Here is a 24,079-nt window from a genome sequence, read left to right as displayed (position 1 = left end):
TTCTGATTACTGCCCCTTCCTTGCTTGTTTGTATTTGATAGGATGACTGCCAAGGTGGCTGGGTAAACTGATGTGCCAGATGGTGGCAGCCTATGAATAATACATCATTATCCACAGCAGGACAGGTCTAAGGTGATCTGAGGTCAGCAGAATGACACAGGTTTGGTCCAAGATAAGTATTGGGGTGTGTGGTTCAGGGGTGAGATTGTGAATATGCTGAAATACACTATTTCATTTTCATGTAGGTTCCACAATAACTTGTAAGTCTTAACATGTTTAGTCATTTGACACGTACGCAAGAGTTAAACAGACTTCCTCTACAGATTTTAGAGGGACCACAAATCCTGTTGGCTAGATTAGAAGATCATATTTATTAGTAATGTCTCGTATTACTGAATCCAGCTTTCTCTCTGTGTTTACTAAGTTGATATGGGAAAACTTTTTTACATCATCCCCCAAATACAGCACACACTTATCTTGAGGGCCAGACATTTAATTACAGTTCCCTGAGAAGGTCTAATATGCGGAAAAGATGTACAATTTTTTAACTGCAAGTCTCAGTTTTTCTACATAATAAATGTGTAAAAAAGAAAAAAAAAGTTCTGGTAGTTCATTGACTAGACAAATGTTTGAATAAATATTTCTATAGTAGGTAGTGGAAAAATGGAAACTTTGATTGTTATATCCCTGGGGAAGGATTAATCTGGTCTTAATGGGAAATATGACCCTCCACTCCAACTCCATCCAATAAAAGAGACAAAATTCTGAGCAACTGCTATACAGCTGTTTATTGACTTCAGCACTGAGCTATGCCAAAATAACGAACAAAAGATCTCTAAAGGTCCCTAATGTTGCCAAGTCAAAATGAAAGTCAAACAAAAGAAAATTTGCTTGCCTAAATTCCTACTGTGGAAAATAAGATAAAATGGGTTTTGTTGGGTTTATCTAGGCACAAACCCCGCTGGAACACAAGACCATCACCTGCACAGTGTTTTGTGGTGCCAGTCTAGCCAAAGTTGAGGAAAAGATTCCTTCATCTGAACTCGGCCAACTTTGACTGACTCCCTTGTCACTGCCAATTTTATTGTCACATACATGAATATGCAATTACAAATACACGTGACAGTCTTAAGCAGGCATATCTGAGCAACATCAATGTCTGTATTCTCTGTGTGTGGGTGTGCATGTGTGTCTGTGTGTTTTCAGCCATACCATACATAGACATACCATCTTTCAATGAACTTAACTTGTGTGTATGAGGTATGGTCAAAGCAGAAGTAAGCGTCTTGCTAACCTATAAAAACAGGAACTTGCAATAGGTCATATCTCAAATGAACAGTTAAAGGTGTGAAGTCTTGCACCTTAAAAGAACAGAACATGGTACTTTCCAAATGTGTAACATAGCTAATCTCTGCACTAAGCTGCATTCTAAATAAAGAAAGCACATTTTGTCAGCACAGACACAGATACTGGAAATGTTAGAAGGTTGAAAATAAATCCTCTGACTGTCTGGCTCTTTCTTCATAATGATAGCCATATTAGGACACATAAAGGCAACGATTCTATAGCTATATATCTTAGCACAAATGATAATATAAAAAATACCAATTCCAACAGGTTTCAACAGAAAATGGCTTCTCACTCCAAAGGGCTCATATACCATTAAAAAAACAAAAGCACACACATTGATTTATGCTCATTAAGAAAAGTTTGTCTAAGGTTTTCACATAGAAACACTCAAAGCTACCATCAGAAACACAGGCCGTTTGCTTGGTGGTGGAGGAGAGGGGGACGAGGTGGCTGTCCTTTGGTGCACTGCTTGGTGAATGTGTAAACCAATAAACATAAAAAGAAACCAATATAAAATCAACAACAAGCTTGCACTTCTATCACAAAAAGATTCTAATTTTAATTTCCTGTCCAGTCTACCCACTACGAAGTGTGTCATAATGTTTTGGTGCCCACACTAGGCGGGTGACAAGTATATCACGCTTGTCCCAAATGCTCTGGTCCCAGCAGTACTCTGGAGACAGCAGCCTGCTTGGTTTATGAATCCAAAAGTACTTGTTTAGATGGCTCTCATCATGCCACAGAGCTTCCACATTATTTATTTTATCCTCCATAATACCCAGATAACAGGCATCTACCAAATGCTTTACATTTTGCCACAGTCCTCCAAAGATAGCAGCATGTGTCAGGGTTCAAATATTGAGGAAGGAGAGTACAAACAACCATGGTCCAGAAGAGCTTGGTCAAACAATTGATTTTAATGAAATACACACGTGGGAAGACCAGCGCCTGTTCACAGACAGCGCTGATCTCCAATTAACCAGAATAAGAATCAGAATCAGAATCTGAATGGGTTTTATTGCCAAATGTTGAGCAGGTTTACAACATTAGGAAATTGCTGCCGTGCTTCAGTGCAAACATACTGTCATAAATTACGCTTAAATAAACATGAAAATAAAAATAAGAATAAGAATAAGAATTAAAAGTGCTAAGTAGATAGATATATACATGATATATACATGAGTGCAGGTGGTGATCAGTGCCAAACATGGAATGATGCAGTGAACACAGCGTAGGGTCATGTGTTAGTGGTGGGAACAGTCATACGGTTATTGTTCATGTGTCCAACAGCAGAGGGGAAGAAACTGTTCTTATGGCGAGAGGTTCTGGTGCGAATGGACCGGAGCCTCCTGCCTGAGGGGAGCAGGTCAAACAGACTGTGTCCAGGGTGAGAAGGGTCAGCTGAGATCCGAGCTGCATGCCCCAGTGTCCTGGAGGTGTACAGGTCCTGCAGAGATGGGAGTCTGCAGCCAATCACCTTCTCAGCAGAGCGCACAACACGCTGCAGTCTCTGTTTGTCCCTGATAGTGGCTCCAGCGTACCACACGGTGATGGAGGAGGTGAGGATGGACTCGATGATTGCTGTGTAGAATTGCATCATCGTCCGTGTTGGCAGGTTGAATTTCTTCAGCTGCCTCAGGAAGTACATCCTTTGCTGGGCTTTCTTAATGACGGAGGTGATGGTGGGCTCCCACTTCAGGTCCTGGGTGATGGTGGTACCCAGGAAGCGGAATGAGTCCACAGAGGTGATGGGGGTGTCAGTCAGGATGATGGGGGGGAGTGGAGCTGTGTGCTTCCTGAAGTCCACAATAATCTCCACTGTCTTCTGGGCATTCAGCACCAGGTTGTTGTGGCTGCACCAGGACATCAGACGTTCAACCTCCCTCCTGTAGGCAGACTCATCCCCGTCCGAGATGAGTCCAATAACGGTGGTGTCATCTGCAAACTTGATTAGCTTGACAGACTGGTGGTTGGAGGTGCAGCAGTTAGTATACAGGGAGAAGAGCAGGGGTGAAAGAACACAGCCCTGAGAGGAGCCGGTGCTAATGGTCCGGGAGTCCGAGACATTCTTTCCCAGCCTCACATGCTGCTTCCTGTCCGTCAGGAAGTCAGTGATCCACCGGCAAATGGGATCAGGCACATTCATCTGGGAAAGCTTGCCTTGGAGATGGTCTGGAAGGATGGTGTTGAAGGCAGAGCTGAAGTCCACAAACAGGATCCTGGCGTAAGTTCCTGGGGAGTCCAGATGCTGCAGGATGAAGTGTAGGGCCATATTGATGGCATCATCTACAGACCTGTTGTCTCTGTATGCAAACTGCAGGGGGTCCAGGAGGGGGGCCGTGAGGGTCTTGAGATAGGAGAGAACCAGCCGCTCAAATGACTTCATGACCACAGATGTCAGAGCCATGGGTCTGTAGTCATTTAGTCCAGTGATCCTAGGTTTCTTGGGGACAGGGATTATGGTAGAGGACTTGAAGAAGGCAGGCACATGACATGCCTGCAGTGAGGAGTTGAAAATACCAGAAAACACTGGGGCCAGCTCGTTTGCACAGTGTCTGAGGGTGGCAGGAGACACACCGTCTGGGCCGGGAGCTTTTCGAGCATTCAGACTCTTAAACTGCTTCCTCACACCTGCTTCATGAATATGAAGAGTTGTGGTGGGAGGAGGTGGTGTGAAATCCTCTTTTGTGTGGGGTGAGGAGGGGGGTGTTGTAAGTGAAGTGTTTGAAGGTGGTGATGGCTCTATGGAGGGGGGAGAGGTGGGGGAATGAGTGTCCAAAGTGTCTCTATTGTTGGGGCCGTTGGAGGTGTGAAGGCTGCCTGATGACTCGTCAAAACGGCAGTAAAAGTCGTTGAGGGTGTTGGCCAAGAGCAAGTCATCAGTGGAGTGGGGGGTTTTAGGCTTGTAGTTGGTGATATTCCTAAAACCTTTACACACAGAGGCTGAGTCATTCTTTGAGATCTGCTGCTGCATCTTCTCAGAGTGCTGGTGTTTAGCAACGTCCACTTCTTTAGTGAACCTGTACTTGGCCTCTCTGTAGCAGTCCCTGTCTCCGCTTCTGAACGCCTTTCTCTTTTCCAGCCACAGCTTTTTGAGTTTAGGAGTAAACCAGGGTTTGTCCATAGGAAAATAGTTCTTCATGCTTTTGAACTGGATCGAATCGCTACAATCCTTTTAGACAGGGACTTACGACCTGATCAGGTCCCCACAGGTAGCTTTCTCCTCAGCCAGTTGTAATCTGGAAAGCCCACCTTATATTTGCTCTTCCCGAGAATTTGTCAGCGCTGTTATTCACTGTTCCAGGCCTGCTTAGAACAAACATGAGAAAAAGAGCAGAACCTCTACTAAAAACTTAATAAAAGAACATAAAAGTATAAAAGACAATTTGAATAACCTAGTTATTCAAATAGCCTCGTCTAACCAGCCTCAACCAACCAGTCCTCAGAATAACCTGCACTTAGACCCTGCTTTCGGTTTCACTTCTGCAAAAGCACACTCTGCAAGCCTGCAACTTCCTGTCAGCCTGCAACTTAGTCTTTCTGAAAGACACACACACTGTTTAAACATCTGAATGCAATATCAATGCTATATATTATATTATTAATGCAATGGTAATGATGCTGATTATTAACAATAGCAGTAAAATAATTTCCCTGATCCACACTCCCTCTCTTGACCCTCTTTTGCTAAAAAGGAAACAAAACACCTTTTCCTATGCCTCCCTAACTTATCATGTTTGGGACTCTTTAATCAAGAGCATGATCCTAATTATGTTCTTCACTTATTGACTTGTATTTATATATATTCCTCAACGTTACTCATCATTTTAAAACTCTTAAAACGCTGCTTTCACGTCCCTGCCTACGTTTCCTGTCGCTCGCTCTATTCTCCCTTATCTGATCATCAACATCCTGTACACAGAACTCTTGCTACTGCAAGTCAACTTTCACAATAGATCACAAGAGAATCATTATAAGCGCCTATTCTACTAAAAGCTCCAAGAGAAAACAACCATTTTAATCAATTAAGTTTAAACATATAAGCAATTACTCATGCATACATTTCATCATAGCTAAACGCTGCCTTGAAACAACTCCTGTGTGTTAACACTAACTTCATTTTAAAACTCACATTTCCTATGTTATAACCTGTTTTTGATATAGCCTTTTTATTTCATTTTGCTCCTTTTAATGTAACAATACCTTCTAATTCTAGTTTATCAGACTTAACCAAAATATATGCTTTCCTTCCTTTGGTCCTTCTCTAAAGCAAGAAACTCCTACTCAGTTCCTCTTTTCTGTCACTTGTTACAGGGCCAGCTCAAGTTCAGTTAAACGCGAAATGAATTTGAGGCCTTTTGCCTGGAATCAATACTGTCATGTGTGTTTATGGACTCTATGTGTCTGTAAGCGTGTGCAATCCTTCAATAACTCATATCATCCTCACAGTATATTGGCTAATCATAGCGCTAGCCAAAGGCTCGTGACACTCAAGAGACGAATTGAGCCACAACTCCTTTAAAGGCACAAAATGCAATATGTATTAAAAAATCATTTCTACGTATAAGCTCTCCCCTTTATCCTAAAAATAAATCTATAATATCTGTATGTGTAAGCCTACATTATAACCACTTCTTCTAGATATCAAAAAGAAATCAAACCTTTTCTACTCCTACAACCTTCACTAGTTTTCCCCAAAGCGTATCTTTTTGCCAACGTGTCCCACAATTTCCCTCTAAGATTTGTATACAGCTTTAAAAACACCGGCATTGTATCTTCTAAACAGAATTCAGTTTACTTTAATCCTTTAACCTTGGCATAAAAATAACAATCTCTGCTTCAGTTTCACAAATTCCCCCTTTTTTGACACATTTCATGTGTCAAAACTAAACATGCTCAGTTTTCCCCACTCATGATCCAATCTATGTCATAAAAATAAACTTAAAACAAAACAGTTATCAGTCATGTGTTTCTTCAGTTAATGGTAACATGAGTTCTATCAAAAAATGTTTCCCCTTTAGCATTTGGCATTCTCCCAACAATATACTATAATACCATAATCTAACCCCAATCAATAAAACAGAAATTTTCTCAAAGCAAACATCAGCAACCCAAGAATTAAGCCTTCCACTCCTCCTGCTTATGGGAAAAGCAAAGCAAAGCAAAGTATACCCTTCTCTTTCTGGCAAATTGTCCACATTTATTCGTCCCCACCTTCATCCAGTCACACACATTCACTCACATGCATTCACACCATATTTTTGCTAATAGTGGAGCCTCCCGCGCAAGTAATCAGATTCTCCACCCTCAGCAAAATGAGCTCATTTATTTGTTCTATTTCCATAGGAAAATAGTTCTTCATGCTTTTGGACTGGATCGAATCGCTACAATCCTTTTAGACAGGGACTTACGACCTGATCAGTCCCCACAGGTAGCTTTCTCCTCAGCCAGTTGTAATCTGGAAAGCCCACCTTATATTTGCTCTTCCCGAGAATTTGTCAGCGCTGTTATTCACTGTTCCAGGCCTGCTTAGAACAAACATGAGAAAAAGAGCTGATTATTAGCTCATCAAAACACAAAACAAAATCACCTGACAGGTTTTCTCTAAGTGCACTGTTACAAAAATAATGGGCCCCCACATGTCCATGTTTACTAAAACTCCCTCTATTAAAAACAAAAAACAAAAACAACCCGAACCTCACTGACAGAATCAACCCATCACCACAACAACCTCAAAAATCTTAAGCACACAAAAGTTTTGCCACCCTTCCAGGTCAACTCACATAATTTCACCTCCTCAATAGGGGCGATCGTGGCTCAAGAGTTGGGAGTTCGCCTTGTAATCGGAAGGTTGCCGGTTTGAGCCCCGGCTTGGACAGTCTCGGTCGTTGTGTCCTTGGGCAAGACACTTCACCCGTTGCCTACTGGTGGTGGTCAGAGGGCCCGGTGGCGCCAGTGTCCGGCAGCCTCGCCTCTGTCAGTGCGCCCCAGGGTGGCTGTGGCTACAATGTAGCTTGCCATCACCAGTGTGTGAATGGGTGGATGACAGGTTGTGTAAAGCGCTTTGGGGTCCTTAGGGACTAGAAAAGCGCTATACAAATACAGGCCATTTACCATTTACCATTCAATACACCGAAAGTCTTGTTACAACCACACAATTTGCACACAACCATCGCCCCCTTTATGCACTTTAACATACTTAGATTCAGCATAAGATATAACCCCATGATGACAACATATCATCACTAAACTATAAATTTATTATCCAAATCTGCACTTCTGAACAGTCTGCTATGCTTCCTCTCCTGAAAGCCTCAGTCACACACACACAGGAAGCTTCTGCGTCACCACTCACTCCAGCTAATTTGCATACTGAGTCATATCTCAACAAGTTGCCGTAACAAGAGAAATACATGTTTAAACATTACCACCTTATTAAATTATTTTATTTCTTTCTACAGTGATCACTGGTTTTGATCACTCAGTACGAGAGCACTCCTAAATCACTCTTTTAAAACTACTTTAATCACTTTTCTTTTTTTCCATAACTCACTCCCTCTGTCATATAGCTTCTTTTGAGTTATTCCTCAACTTCAAGCCCTGAGTGTATTTTATTAAACATTCACACCATTCTATCACTCATACAAATAGCGAGCTGATTTTCATTGCGTATGTTTGTGTTCTTAGCCAGGTTTATCAGTGTCTATGCATTAATCTTCATGAGCTTGTCCTTGTAAGGTTAATGCGTTTTCTGCTTGTGTATGTGATTTTGCATATGTTGCTTTTGCAGTGTTTCAGACTCCTTCACAATTCTCCACTTAAGCCGTCAGTTTTCTCTTTCCCAAAATTTGCTAACCCAAATTTTAAGTTCCCACCTTAAATAACAGCATTCCTGGTCCTCAGACATAGGTCGGAGTTTGCTTGTTAGGTTCAGCGACGCATGGCGCTGTAAACAATTCAACCAGAAACTTGCCTTAACATGTCCAGTCATGTTAACCTATAAGTTTCTTCCGACCGCTGCATGTGGAGAATTGGTCCAGGTCTACTTCGCCCCTGAATATAACACAACTAAGACATTTTCATTATTATCATGAGTACTTAAACTACCCGTTTCTCTCTCTCTGGTCAGAAATACCAACTTATGTCATGTGTATAAGTGTAAGCATGTCTTCATTGCGGTTTCTATGTATGTTAATATTCAGTGAGTGTAAGCTGCTTTCTTCATTGCCTCTGTATGTTATAATCAGGTTTAATCCATGCATCTTTTCACTAATTTCTTAATTCGAACCATCTCCCTTCTGATTCTTTCCAAAAATAATTTCACATGTAACAATTTGTGTATGTGTGTTTTCTATTTTTGTTTACCTCTTTAGTTTTCTCTGGTGGACATCTCTAAACCATCCATGAGTTCAGGCTTCAATTTCAACCCAATTATACCCTCCAGTCACTCGAACTCCTCTGGACTTCACCTTCCCACTGGCCCCTGTGCTCTTCTCACAGTGTCCTTTGTTGTCTTGAAATCTCCAGCAAAGACAGTCTGTTTCTTCTCTGTTTCTTTTCAGTATTTTCCTTTTAGATTAGGTCCCAGCCTGGTAAAATATCACATTCAGTGCCTTTAAACAGTTATGTCACACTGTTCTTACCAGCCTGCAGTCCACCGTGCATGCTTCATCACTTGGTTTCTTCTTCTCTGCTCATCCTTTCAGTCGTCTCTTTCAAGATTACTCCAAGCATGGCAGATCTGAAAATCAGTGTCCAGTGCTTTCCCACAGCTCATTATCCCACTGTTCAACTGTCCAGCCTGTAATTTACAGTACATGTTGCATCGTGTGCTTTTCTTACATGCTGCTGCTGGTGTCGTCAGTGTGGTTTCAGTTGCACTGCCTTCTGCCTGCTGTTAATTCTTCAAGTCCACGATGTTCTGTCGGTCTTCATCAGGAGATTAACTGACCTTTGAGCTTCTTCTCAGGATGGGGGCCAAGTGGGAGGTCAAGCTGTAAAATTTTAAGCCAAAATCTGGCCTGTTTTTCCCAATTCTGTTAATCTATGGTTTTGCCTCTTAAAATTCCAGGTTGAGAAAAGTCCACCTTTATTTATTTGTAACCTGTATTAACACACTAAAGCATAAAATTAATATCCTTTTCATTTCTTTTCTTAAAACCTCCATTTGCTTCGTCTGGCTAGAGTCTATTTCCCTCTGGGTGCTCACTTGTGACAGTGAGTCTCCTTTTATGGGCATGCACAGTTCCTGTCACACAAACGCTTCCTGTTACTCACACAGCACTCAGAGCCATATTTCCTGTTTCTACAGTCTAATCAAACTCTTTTTGTTTTGTATTTACAATCTACAAACCCTCTGTAATTCTACTAACTTTTGATCTAAAATGTAGCATCATTCACACAATCATTTCATACTCCTCTCACACACACTGCCTTTTAAATAGACTAAACTCTTTGCATTTGTCAGCATTCACATCACCGTCTTTTCTCTCACACTTCTACTTCTGCACTCACTCTACTATCAACTTTTGTTAATATTACGTATTTATTATTTTGTACAAATCACACCCAATCACTCAAAACCTACTACTCACAGCATTCACACACTTAAACTGTGGCAGGAGTTGAGGAATATAACTCAAAATACGCTTTCCTAAGAACATTTTAGACATGCTTTTCATAATCAGAAAGAGCAAGTCAAAAAACAAAAAAACCCCAAAACAATTGAAACCTCTATTAATTCTCTCAGCACACACAAGAAATTGAAAAAATAAAACACACCAGCAATTATTGCTGGAGAGAGGTTACTACTGAAAGTGATATGTTAGTCTTAAGTATCTACAATGCACTGAATATATTTATATATCTACATCCAAACTCAGTCAATTACTATACATCCACTACGGCAACTCAAAACTTTATTTAGAGCCCTCTAATAAACATAAACAGCGTCTTAAACACACATTCAACAATGTTTGCAGCAGTATTTGTTTTTTTTTTGTTTTTTTTGGCCTGTCCCGTTTGGCTCTTTTGCCATCAGAATTGTTGTCTAAAGGCAAAGAAAGATGCCCAACGGATTTACTTTACCAAACTGACCATCCCAGCCTTGCCGTAATGGTCCATTTGATTCACCTTTTATTGTTTATTTTATTTTCACTTACTGAATACGGTACAGACTTGACTGGGGGAAAGAAGGGGAGAAAGAAAGAGGGAAAGAGAAACAGCTGAGAAGAGGGACGGGGGAGAAGGGCAAAAGACAAAAACCAACAGAACGGGCAGAGAAAAAAAATGCATATATCAATCACCTGGATCACCTGCTGAGAAAGAAAAAAGAAAGCAAGCAGAAGAGAACAAGAGTAATAGAATAAACAACATCACAATGATATATGGGAATATGACAGTAAATACTAAATGTTAAACATTATTGTGCAGCACATAAGATCAACAGAACACAGTGTGCTTTGAGGTAGGAGCCAAAAAGGGTGTAGTTTGTGGGTGTGATCACCCGTGTGTACACCTGTGAGCATGGACGCGCTTGTTTTTTGTTTTTTTAAAAGGTTCCTTCATGTAATAATCTGCTAGAGGGTGTGGGGGGGCCACAGCCCCGTCCTCCAGGGCATGAAGCAGGTGTGGAGGAGATCAAAACTCCAGACATCCAGAGGCCCCCAGAACACAAGAGACCAAGGAAGACCAACAGAGGGGCAGCTGCGCCACTGTCCCGGAAAGAGCTGAGGAGAGTCCCAGATGAGGGCTCACTCAGCAGCCGCGGAGCAGAAGCCAGGGGGAGTTGCAGTGACGCGCCCGTGAGCTCCGCCGGCAGCCAGCTGCGCCTGAGTGACCGAGCCCCAGGCCGAGAGGCCGGGGGCACCCCACCTCCGAAGTGGCCCGAGCGAGCCCCAGGCTCCAGGCCCCGATAAGCGGCCGCCAAGGAGTGAGCCGGTGTGTACCTGGACGCCCATCCCCGGACACAAAGAACCACCAACGCACCGATGTCTGAGGGGGTCCGCCACTGGCAGGGGAAGTGGTGGTAGGGGGAGATAGGCCTCCAAACCTTGGAGGGCCTGAGATGTCCCCAGAGAGGTGGCGCCTGACACCCAACCTGACATATAGACACAGACATACAGGCACACACAGATACAAACATCCATTCCCACCCTCATGCTCTCATATGCACTTACTCCACACTCAACCAACGTGGAGACAGACATAAAGAGACGTTGTACACACGATCACACTCCCCAAGCGTACTCTACAAACCGGGTCTAGGTGCCCCCGCCCCTGGAGGGGGGAACTGCAGCCAGACCCAGGTGGTGTTTCCCTTTTCCCTGCGGTGGGGGGAGGCAGACCGCCCCGACTCCGCAGCAGCAGGAAGGCTCCACACTCCAGACCGCAGTCGGACGGCCAACTCCTCCTCCTAGTCCTAGCCCCCCTGCTCCAGCAGGTCGCAGAGAACGGGGGTGAGAGAAGACTCCGAACCTCCCTCCACCCGCTCATTGTAATGTTGATGCATGTGTGTTCTAAGGTGCATTTAAAACCCAGGAGGGCTTGGAGCTACCTGCCAGAGAGCAGCAGGTAAGCGCATGGTCCCTCCTGCTAGCCCTCAATGTCTACGTGTATTTAAAATTGAGAGGTGGGCAACGATGCCAGGGGTGGGGTGTACACCCTGATGGTACTTTGGACTCCGTGTATCGTGCCCACCCCCAAGATCCTATATGTATGTGTAATGAGAGTGTGAGTAATGTGAATGTCTAAGTTGTGGGATAAAATTGTAACCTGTATTAACACACTAAATTGAGGCAGAGGCAGCCAGAAGGGGACGGGGGGGGGGGGGGGGGGTAGCCTCCTCTGCACCCTGGTGACATACCCCTACTCCAAGGCCCTGCATGTGTGGGTGGTTGTGGTGGAGCGGGAAGAGGGAGGCAGCTGGAGATGGGGAGGGAAGGAAGGGAGGGGCAAGTGACCCCTCCCTGGGGGCAGCTCCCCCGCTGACCCCAGTAGGCACCCCCATACTCCGCGACCCGCCAGGGAAAGGGGGCCCAGGCCCATCCAGACCGGGCCCAGTGCAGCAGCGCCGCCCGGCCCCACAGAGCCCGGGACAGTCCACCCAACCCCACCACAGAGAAAACTGCACCCACCCCACCATCCACTCATCTTCCAGACTACATAAGACAATAAACACCCAGGCTGAGATCTTCCTCCACCTCTCCTGTATCTCCCCCTCCTGCAGAGGCAGCTCCTGAGGAGACGAAAGCTCCTGCAAGATGTGACAATCTCCCCCACCAGTTGAAGAGCCCCCCAGGTGGCTCGACGCACCGGCGGCACCCTGCTCCAGGGCTGGGCCCCCATGCACCCACCCGCCCACAACCCCGGCAACACACCAACCAGGACCCAAGCCCCCGAGGCCCGGTCCGGGTCCCAGCCCAGAGACGGAGCGCCCCCAGAACCTCACGCCCATCCCGGACCCACCCAGGGGCAGCCAGGCTACCAGGTCAGTAACCCACGTCCGTCAGCACAGACCCTCCCCTAGCCCCGCTGCACGCAGCCGTGAGGAAACAGTCACCGGAGAGCCAACAGAGCCCCTAACCGGACATGACCGCTACCCCGGGTTGAGCCCCCCAAGGAAGATGCCTCCGGGGAACCCCCCGACGCCCTAAGCCTGTCCCTACCCCCACACCAATCACAACAGTGAAGGCGGGACCAAACTATGACCCCCCCACCCCCACTAGGTGATGGAGCTGATCAAAGGAGCCCAGAGCAATTGATCTGATGTGGTGGCAGAGGCTGTATCAAGACTAATGTAATCTAATAGATAATTTCTATATTGGTTAGAATTAAGATTATTTTTATTTTTCCAGTTCATGAGGACTGTTTTCTTGGCTATGCATAGGGCAGTGAAAATCATATGGGCGATATTCTTTTCTGAAGTGACATTATCTAAGCTGCCCAACAAACACACTAAGGGGGAAGTTGGAATGTTACATTTCAGACACTTCGATAAGTCTTCACATATCTCGCGCCAAAACTTCTGAACTGGTGGACAGAACCAAAGAGCGTGGATATAATTGTCCGGTGAATTGGTTTGGCAGTGTGAGCAGTTGTTGGTAGACGTAAAGCCCATCTTGAACATCCGATGACCTGTATAGTGCACTCTATGTAATATTTTGTATTGAATTAATTGAAGACTGGGATTTCTAATTAGATGAAAGGTTTTTAAGCAAATCTGAGACCAGAAGTTTAGGTCTAAGTTAACTGATAAATCCGCTTCCCATTTTGCAATAGGAAGTGATATTGATTCATCTGTTTTAGAAAGCATTCTGTATATTTTGGATAGTAATTTGGGGGGTTTAAGAGTAAGAAATTGAACCACACTTGGTGGTGTTTGTAGTTCAACTTGACCCGGTTTAAATTTCTTTTTTACTATGGATTTAATTTGTTGATATTCTAAAAATCTTTTCTTGTTGAGCCCATATTGTGTAACTAGTCCGTCAAATGAAATAAATTCTGTTCCTTCTAGTATATGTTCTAAATATTTGATTCCTTTATCACTCCAATCTGAAAAGTTTATCATATTATTGTTTTGTAATATGTCAGGGTTGTTCCAGATAGGTGTACGTTTGCATGGGATTAATGAAGACGCCGTCAATTTTAGAAACTCCCACCATGCTGTCAGAGAAGAGCTGATGTTGATGCTTTTAAAGCATTCATGTCGTTGGATGTTTGAGCTGATAAATGGTAGGTCTGAGATCTCTAGATTATTGCAGAGTGCTTGTTCTACATCTAGCCAAGGTTCATCTAAGAGGGTGTGTTTTAGCCATCCTGAGATAAACTGAAGCCTGTTGGCTAAGAAGTAGTGCTGAAAGTTAGGCAGTTCTAGTCCTCCTTTATCCTTGGTCTTTTGTAGTGTTTTTAAGCTTATACGTGGGGGTTTATTTTTCCAAAGGAATTTGGACATACATGAATCTAGAGATCTGAACCAATCTTGTGGCGGTTTAGTTGGGATCATTGAGAATAAATAATTTATTTTTGGTAAGACCATCATTTTTATAGCGGCAACCCTTCCCATGAGTGATATGGGTAGACATTTCCATCTAGCCAGATCATCTTCTACCTTCTTTAAAAGTGGGATATGGTTTAATTTAGTTAGATCTGCAAGCTTGGGAGAAACATTAATACCTAAATATTTTATATTTCCCGATTGCAGTGGTGTAGAAGAGGAATTATGGAAGGAGCAATTAATCGGTAGGACTGTAGATTTTGACCAGTTAATTGAGTAATCTGATATTCTTGCAAAAGAGTTTATCAATTCAATCACCCCAGAGATATTGGTTTGTGAATTTTGGAGAAAGAGTAACACATCATCCGCATAAAGGCTGATTTTATGTTCCACGTTCTTGCATTTTATGCCCTTAATTACTGAATTCTGTCTAATTGCTGCTGCTAGTGGTTCAATAAAAATTGCAAATAGTGAAGGGGAGAGTGGGCATCCCTGCCTGGTGCCCCTCAAGAGACAGAAGCTGGAGGATGTCTGGTCATTTGTTCTAACACAAGCTGTTGGGGAATTATATAATATTTTTAACCAGTTTATGAAAGAGGATCCAAAACCAAATTTGTGTAAAGTTGCAAATAGAAATTTCCAGTTAACTCTGTCAAATGCTTTTTCTGCGTCTAAAGAGAATATTGTAGTTTCTAGGTTTTTACTGTATGAGTAGTCTATCAAATTAAGTAATCTACGTGTATTTGTTGATGAGTGCCTACCTTTTATGAAACCAGTTTGGTCAGGATGAATTAAGAGGGGGGTTATTTTCTCCAGTCTCTTTGAGAGAGCTTTGCAGATTATTTTAAGGTCTACATTTATAAGGGATATTGGACGATAGCTTGAGGGATATACAGGGTCTTTGCCTGGTTTTAGCAGGAGATTAATGTTTGCAGAATTCATATTTGATGGAAGTCTGCCCTTTTCTTTAATTTCCAACAACGTTCTGTAGAAAACTGGTGCTAGAATCGACCAGAATTCTTTGTAGAATTCTGCAGGAAAGCCATCTGGACCTGGAGCCTTATTATTGTGCATACTTATCAGGGCTTCCTGGAGTTCACCTGGTGTCAGTGGTGAATCCAGTGCCATTGCTTGAGTGTCCAATAATTTTGGAAGAGTTATGTTGTCCAAAAACTGATCAATTTCTTTTTTAGATGGGTTTATTTGTGGTGAATACAACGTTTTATAGAAATCCCTGAAAATGTTGTTTATTTGTATCGGATCATATATTGTGTTCCCAGATGAATCTTGAACAGCACATATAGTTGTTTTTTCTTTCTTTATTTTTAGCTGGTTTGCTAGAAATTGACCGGATTTATTACCATGTTCATAATTTTGTAGGCGTAGTCTTTGTACTAAGAATTTTGTTTTTTTTATCAATTATCTCATTTAATTCTAGTTTTGTTTTGCGTATTTTGTTCAATGTTTCCTGATCTTGGTGGGACGCGTAGGCTTCTTCTAGTGATTTGATGTTTTTTTCTAATTCCTGAATATTTTTGTTTTCTTTTTTCTTTTTATGTGATGAGAAAGAAATTATTTTACCTCTCATCACAGCTTTCCCTGCTTCCCATAGAACAGAAGCTGATGTTTCGGGAGTGTCATTATAGTTCAAATATGAAGTCCACTCTTTTTTAAAATATTTAATAAAGTCTTCATCTTTAAGTAGTGATATATTAAATCTCCAGTTTTTTCTTGGCGTAGTATTATTCTTGTGCATTAGTGTTAAAGATACAGGACCATGATCGCTGACAGCTATAGGATGAATCTCAGTGTCTGAAATGTCGTTCAGCAGTGAGCTGCTGACCAAAAAATAATCCAGACGAGAGTAGGAGTGATGGACATGTGAGAAAAAAGTATATTCCTTACTGGTGGGGTGAAGGGAGCGCCATGCATCGCAAAGACCAAAGTCGCTCATATACTGTTTGATTATATTTGTGGACTGCCAATTACGCTGAGTTCCCGCTGTATTGAGCCTATCCATGTCTTCATTTAGTCCAAGGTTGAGGTCACCTCCAAGAACAAGTGTGCCATCTAAGTGTTCAGAGAGTGCACTGAAAAAACCGTGAAAGAATGAGGGATCATCAACATTTGGACCATATACACTTGCAATACATAGCTTTTTATCACATATAGATAGTTTAATGATTAAGAATCTGCCCTCTGGATCTATAACTGTATCGAGTACTGTGAAATTAATATTTTTATGTATTAAAATTGCTGCTCCCCTTTGTCTAGAATTATAACAAGCTGAGAACACATTAGGAAACTCAGGTGTTTTAAGTTCATTCGAACCTCTAAGAGGTCTGTGGGTCTCTTGTAATAGGACAACATCTGCCTGTAGTTTTTTGAGTTGGTTAAATATTTTTAACCTCTTTTCTCTGGAGCCAGCTCCATTTATATTCCATGTAATGAACCTCAGTGTACCCATAGATGTTTGTGTATAACTAGGGATGTATGCTGTGTGCGTTGCTTAGACAGGTGGAGAGAATACGTCACTTGTTCATAAATAAAGAGAAGGAGAGAGAGAAAAAATGTGTGGCGAGATGCTCCCTGAGTCTGACTTTGTGTATGCATAGTTACTAATATGAGTAGGCTTGGCTTAAGTGTGTGTGTATCTTATATGACTGTGTGCGCTGTCTGACTGATGTAAATGTGCTGCCGTTGAGCGCATGGTGCGTATGTGTCGAAATAAAGGATGTTTGTGGATGAGTGTCGAAGCAGGTGATCGAGGCAGTGAAAGGAATAAAGAAAGAAACCAAGGACAGGGGTGAGCAGCATAAAACCAAGAGGGGGAAAAGAGAGGAGGAAAAAAAAAAAAAAAACGAGAAGAAAAAAAAAAACAGAAACAAAACGTAAACATTCCAATTAAATCACTGACGGAGAGTGACGGTGTTAATTCTGCTATGAAATCACACTTTAAGATGCGATTTGATACTGGTAAGTTAAACAGATGTTAATGCAAGTTAGTGTGAGTGGATAGGGAAATGGTGTAGCTGATTCTTATCTGGTGTGAGGTTAATACAGCCACGGAGTGATGTTGGGGTCGCGGTGGAGCTGTCCGTCCACGTACAGCCGGTCCACAGCGATGACAGCGCGGGAGCCCTTCTGGATGAAGCCGCGTCGGATTGGGAAGAGGACCCTGCGTCGTTCCAAGATCTCTTTGGGGAACTGGTCATTCACGCTGAAGTCCGTTCCTTTTAATTCCCTGCCGCGGCTTTTCACATGTTGCTTTTGTTTGAAGTGGCCGAATTTGGCCACGATAGGACGTGGTCTCCCGGCCGTAGCCCGAATGGGGCCGAGGCGATGTACCCGATCGAAGACGATGTTCTTCACAGTGTCCTCCGGCAGCTTCAGGTGGGTTTTGATGAAGCTTTTTACCGTGGTCTCCGCGTCCTCTCCAGCGGCTTCTGGAATACCAGAAAATACCAGATTATCACGCATGCTACGAGCTTGTAGATCGATAACTGTTTCTTTTATTTTTTTATTTTCTCTATTGAGCTGGGTAACATTATCTGTGAGACATTTCACCGACTCCCTTAGCGTGGCATTTTCAGCAGCAAGCGTTTCCACCTGCTGCTGGCTGTACTCCAGGGATTCTCGCAAGCATTTAAATTCTCGGTGAAGAATCTCCACCAAGGACAGCCTTGCGTCGAAACTGGACAATCGCTTGTCGATTGACTCCAATATGTCGGCAATATCTTTGCCGGCTGGCGATGTTGAGCCGGGGGAATCTGCCGGGCGTTGTCTTTTCGACGACGGCGTCTCAGCTTTGGCCGGGGAAGCTGCACACGGGGTCTTCTTCATCACGAGATCCTGAAAGCACTGATCGATGTAATCTTGGAGAGTCTCTAAACTCTCCTCGTTGTTCTCCAGGGTGTTGGAGATTATTTAGACAAATAGTGTGAGTTATAAGACAATTGATAAGTGTATTTGGTAATGCTGAAGCTTAAATGAATTTGTTCAAATCTAAACTACCATTTGCTTTAATTTTCCGCCAAAATCTCCGGCGTCTGACGTCAGTTACAACATGAGTCGCTTACCTTGTCCGTCACTTCCGTCACTTACTCACCTGCCCGTCACTTACTCACTGAAGGAGTCACCTTAATGCTTTTCATAATCAGAAAGAGCAAGTCAAAAAACAAAAAAACCCAAAAACAATTGAAACCTCTATTAATTCTCTCAGCACACACAAGAAATTGAAAAAATAAAACACACCAGCAATTATTGCTGGAGAGAGGTTACTACTGAAAGTGATATGTTAGTCTTAAGTATCTACAATGCACTGAATATATTTATATATCTACATCCAAACTCAGTCAATTACTATACATCCACTACGGCAACTCAAAACTTTATTTAGAGCCCTCTAATAAACATAAACAGCGTCTTAAACACACATTCAACAATGTTTGCAGCAGTATTTGTAAAACCAACGGTGGTTTTAAGCATTTCACTACTTACTAATTTGCATCTTCACACACACTGTCTAAAAATATCAGCAGGCAGTCAGTGCATTGCTGACTCGACACACAGCCTCCTCTCACACCAAACTCTCTTATTTTATATTACAAAGACGTCTTATATTTACAACCACTGTCAGGCCCAACAGCTTTAGCGCCTAACCAATTTCGACAAATTTAAGTTAACGGTCCAACTGATAAAGTCCAACTTTTTTGTGATCAATTAACCAGTATCTGTCCAACAGTTTCTGGCCTCATCTCTAAAATCCCTAACTCAATTTAAGAGTGTCCAACACCCAAGGTCCAACCTTTGCTGCCCAAAAAAGCGCAGATTACCGTTCCAAACGGTAAAGTAGTCCAACCACTAGCTTATTCCAGGATGCCCTGTACCCCACAGTTAAGCCACACTGAACTAACCCTCTCCGCCGAGAGGTCAATGTCGCACGTCCACGACAAGGAGGGAGCGTAAACTCCAGGCTATGCGCTTCCCACCAGTCCAACTGGCGTTCTTCAATAATTTATAATACTTTGGAACAACAGTAAAACACCCAAAAAAGTGTTAGACTGTAGCAGGTCCAACCTTATAACCAATAGGGGCTCCAACCCCAAACAATAACCAAATTCCCTAATATACTAAAATCACTCAGCAGTCCAACTGCTTTACACGGTCCAACCGTATTAAATCCTTTAGCGGTCCAACCGCATTCAATCATTTTTAGCAGTCCAACTGCATTAAATCCTCAGTACTGTCATGAGATTCTCATCAAAATCAAAGCAGACATTCACCAGTAATTTCAGTGAGTAGACTTTAATTTGTAATGTCCAATTTGGCACACTTTGGAAATAATTCAACAGGTAGTGCCTTACCTTAAGATAAGCCGGCTTATGCCCACTCATTTCGACCACTGGCACTCGTGTTTGCCCGTCTGACCACCTTGGACCCCGGATTTCTCCATCTACACCTCCAACTCTCTCCCTCCTCAACCACCGGACGAAGCCCCCAAATGTTAGGGTTCAAATACTGAGGAAGGAGAGTACAAACAACCATGGTCCAGAAGAGCTTGGTCAAACAATTGATTTTAATGAAATACACGCGTGGGAAGACCAGTGCCTGTTCACAGACAGCACTGATCTCCGATTAACCAAAGCATAAGTAGATATTTTATACCATCAGGGTTTGAATTTAATGACGGCCCTTCATGCGTCACCAAACAGAATACATGCATACGTCAAATCAAAACCACAATGACTTTTAACACAGTTTAAAAAGAACATTGTCAACCTTTTTGACTAGCGCTTCTCCAAAACCGCAGACACTTCTGCAAGAAACTGTTCCTCTTTTTGCAGAGACAACAAGAAACTGTTCCTCTTTTGCAGAGACAAACATGACTAACCTCTCACCTATAAATGCATCTATCTACTGTGTATGTGTGTGTGTGTGTGTGTGTGTATGTGTCGACCTTATATGCTCTCTCATTTCACCCGTTGCACTTCTGACCTTTCACCAGAACAAAGGCTCATCCTTATGTGTAATAACCTAACTGAAACTATATGTACTATGTTGAATAAATGTTATAATCAAGAACCTCTACTAAAAGCTTAATAAAAGAACATAAAAGCATAAAAGACAATTTGAATAACCTAGTTATTCAAATTGAATAACCTAGTTATTCAAATTGTATTATTTTTTATTGCTATTTGAATAACCTAGTTATTCAAATAGCCTCGTCTAACCAGCTCCTCAGAATAACCTGCACTTAGACTCTGCTTTCGGTTTCACTTCTGCAGAAGCATGCTCTGCAAGCCTGCAACTTCCTGTCAGCCTGCAACTTAGTCTTTCTGAAAGACACACACACTGTTTAAACATCTGAATGCAATATCAATGTGTTACACCCCGGCCTAGGCAACCGGGGTGCAACGTAGAAAAATAAAGATAAGGAAGATAAAACCACGAAGGCTCTCCACCAAAATCCCAAAACGAAAATATCCCATGACGAAAGTATTAACAAACCCATTCACAACTATTTACAACAGACTATTTATTTACAACAAAACACCAAACTATTTACAACACGGGGGAGATCGCGACCATGACACACTGAAACACAGGGTTTAAATACATAGAGGGAGCAATCAGGAAATGGACCACAGGAGGGAAACACAGCTGGGGCAAATTAGAACTGACGAGACAGGGAAAATGTAAACTGAACACACTAAGATAACACAGACTTTCAAAGTAAAGCAGGAAATACATAAGTCATGCAAAAACAAAAACGTAACATCTCCCCCTCCAGCAGACGACGAAGGCTGGTGCGGTCCCCCGGACCCTCCAGCAGAGGCGGATGAAGGCTGGAGCGGTCCCTCGGACGCTCCAGCGAAGGCGGATGAGCAGCCCACCAGCTGCACACATGGACACGCAGCCCACCAGCTGCACACACGGACACGCAGCCCACCAGCTGCACACACGGACACGCAGCCCACCAGCTGCACACACGGACACGCAGCCCACCAGCTGCAGAAGGCTGGAGCGGTCCCTCGGATCCTCCAGCGAAGGCGGATGAAGTCTGGAGCGGTCCCTCGGATCCTCCAGCGAAGACAGACGGAGACTGAAGCGGTCCTCGGACCCTCCAGCGAAGACAGAAGGCCGAAGCTGTCCCTCCTTCGGACCCTCCAGCGATCCCGGACGAGCCCCCATATGTTACACCCCGGCCTAGGCAACCGGGGTGCAACGTAGAAAAATAAAGATAAGGAAGATAAAACCACGAAGGCTCTCCACCAAAATCCCAAAACGAAAATATCCCATGACGAAAGTATTAACAAACCCATTCACAACTATTTACAACAGACTATTTATTTACAACAAAACACCAAACTATTTACAACACGGGGGAGATCGCGACCATGACACACTGAAACACAGGGTTTAAATACATAGAGGGAGCAATCAGGAAATGGACCACATGAGGGAAACACAGCTGGGGCAAATTAGAACTGACGAGACAGGGAAAATGTAAACTGAACACACTAAGATAACACCGACTTTCAAAGTAAAGCAGGAAATACATAAGTCATGCAAAAACAAAACACTGACACACCGAAACGTAACAAATGCTATATATTATATTATTAATGCAATGGTAATGATGCTGATTATTAACAATAGCAGTAAAATAATTTCCCTGATCCACACATGGTAGTAGAAATCTCCAGTTTCCATGAAGGCTTTAGATTTGGGTGTGGAGCAATGCCACAGAATCACCCAGTGCCTCAGACCCAAATCTGCCCTTAAACTCCTGATCCACATCAAAACAGAAGACATAATGAAATTTGTGACGAATCTCTGATCCTATTGTTTCTGATATTGTTCTGATTCGCATCATAGAGATGTCTTGCCGCCTGGCATGCTTTTCCACTTAAATAACCTTTATGTTTCGCTCAGAAGCAAGTGTGATGTTTGGTACTTTTTCTGGTGAATCTGTGAACACATAAGTGGTAATCAGTGGTAATCCCAACATAAAATGTTGTTCTGCTGAGGTGAGGAAAGTCTTGAGGTAGGCATCCAGGTACCTTAATTAGAGACAGAGAAAAAGATGGAGGTGTTTTTAACAAGAATACATAAAACAGTTTATTTCTGAGTAAAGTGGAAGAGCGAGTGATTTATTTTTTTTGAACTGAAGCATTTTTTAACACAATCCTCTCATTTCAGGGGTTCAAAAGTAAATTGACAGATGCCCCAGAAGCGCTAGCCATTTCACTTCCAGGAGACACCAGAGAGATTCCTGCCAACGCCTGAACTGTTTTCGGGTAAGTTAGAAAAGACCACCAGCTCTCTCACTCAGTGTTCACTCGTGTTTTGGCAACAACCCAGAACATACGAATCAAAAACAGCTTATTTTGTCCAGCTACTCTGCGGTCAGGCTCTGAAGCAGGCCCAGGCTGTGTTGAAAGAAAATTCTGAAATTACCTTTTTTAATTTCCAAACCAAGTTTTGGGCTGTTTTCGATAAGGGTTCAAATCCCAGTGCCCACTCTTTGATGTCTTTGAAGCAGGGGAGACAAAGTGTTGCAGACTTCTCTGAGGATTTCTGGATTAGGCACTCTGCGAAGGCATTCTGAGAAGCATTTTTACATACTCTTAGCGACGGATTGAAAGGTGAGGTTGCCTCAAAAGATCTACCATCGTTACTTGGAGAAGAAGATTCTCCATAAATGAGTGCCATTATTGTGGTCAGAGGCAACGCTTTATTAACACCTGTCACTCGCAACCGAAAAGGTTGCACCCGTCAGTAACGGTGGGGATACTGACCCCGGGGAAACAGCCAGGCTCATGCTATTTGCTAAAATCAACTCAAATACTCACACTCTAAAGGCATTAGCAAATAACAAAAAGTGTGAACATGTGGTCGGCTCTGTCGTGCATCATTTACAGCGGTACCGAAACCCAGGCTTGAGTCATGAGAGAATTTATGGTTCTCTCTCTGAAGCACAGCTTTCGCCATCTCCCTCCCCATAGAGCAGGGGTCACCAATCCCAGTCCACAAGGGCCAGTGTCCCTGCAGGTTTTAGAACTCACCCTGGGTCAACACACCTGAATCACATGATTAGTTCATTACCAGGCCTCTGGAGAACTTCAAGACATGTTGAGAAGGTAATTTATCAATCAGCTGTGATGGATCAAGGACACATCTAAAACCTGCAGGGACACCGGCCCTCGTGGACTGGGATTGGGGACCCCTGCCATAGAGAAATGTTAAAACAGTTCCCAAATGTCAGTTGAAAATTAGATTTTGAGGTTGTCTTCTCTTGGTTAGCATTTGTTTTCTACGGAAGAGGATTAGGGCCACTGGAAAAAAAAAAAAAGAATTCTGACTTTAATCTCAGAATTCTGACTTTTTTCTCAGAATTGTGAGATTAAAATCAGAGAAAAAAGTCAGAATTCTGAGATTAAAGTCAGAATTCTGACTTTAATCTGTCCTTTGCCTTATGTCTTTGACCTTTTTTCTCCTAATTACCGTGGCCACCAGGGTTGAAGTATATTACAAAATGCTGGATTTTAATTGTCAGAGATTTACAGTTAACAAACAGTCAGGTGAATAAACAACACTGAGACACTTGATACTGATAACGTGCGGCACGGGTGAAACTCAGAGAGTAAATCACACCGAGCTGCAGTATTCGTTTATTTTTATAGGTTACATCGTCAATATGCAAATATAATCACATTTCCTGTTACGCAG

General features: G+C 42.9%; 1 pseudogene; it reads right to left on the bottom strand.

Annotated features, from left to right (window-relative positions):
- Nucleotides 1-1,925: 1,925 nt before the first annotated feature.
- On the bottom strand, nucleotides 1,926-23,171 carry LOC147339407 (N-acetyllactosaminide alpha-1,3-galactosyltransferase pseudogene; annotated as a pseudogene).
- Between the last annotated feature and the right edge of the window lie 908 nt (nucleotides 23,172-24,079).

This window comes from Aulonocara sp. 'chitande type north' Nkhata Bay, linkage group LG1 (assembly GCF_057382095.1).
Source record: "Aulonocara sp. 'chitande type north' Nkhata Bay isolate Kocher_YH1m ecotype deep benthic linkage group LG1, A_spYH_male_GT1.1, whole genome shotgun sequence".
In the NCBI taxonomy this organism is placed as follows: Eukaryota; Metazoa; Chordata; class Actinopteri; order Cichliformes; family Cichlidae; genus Aulonocara; species Aulonocara sp. 'chitande type north' Nkhata Bay.
This window is presented reverse-complemented; position numbering and strand designations above follow the sequence as displayed.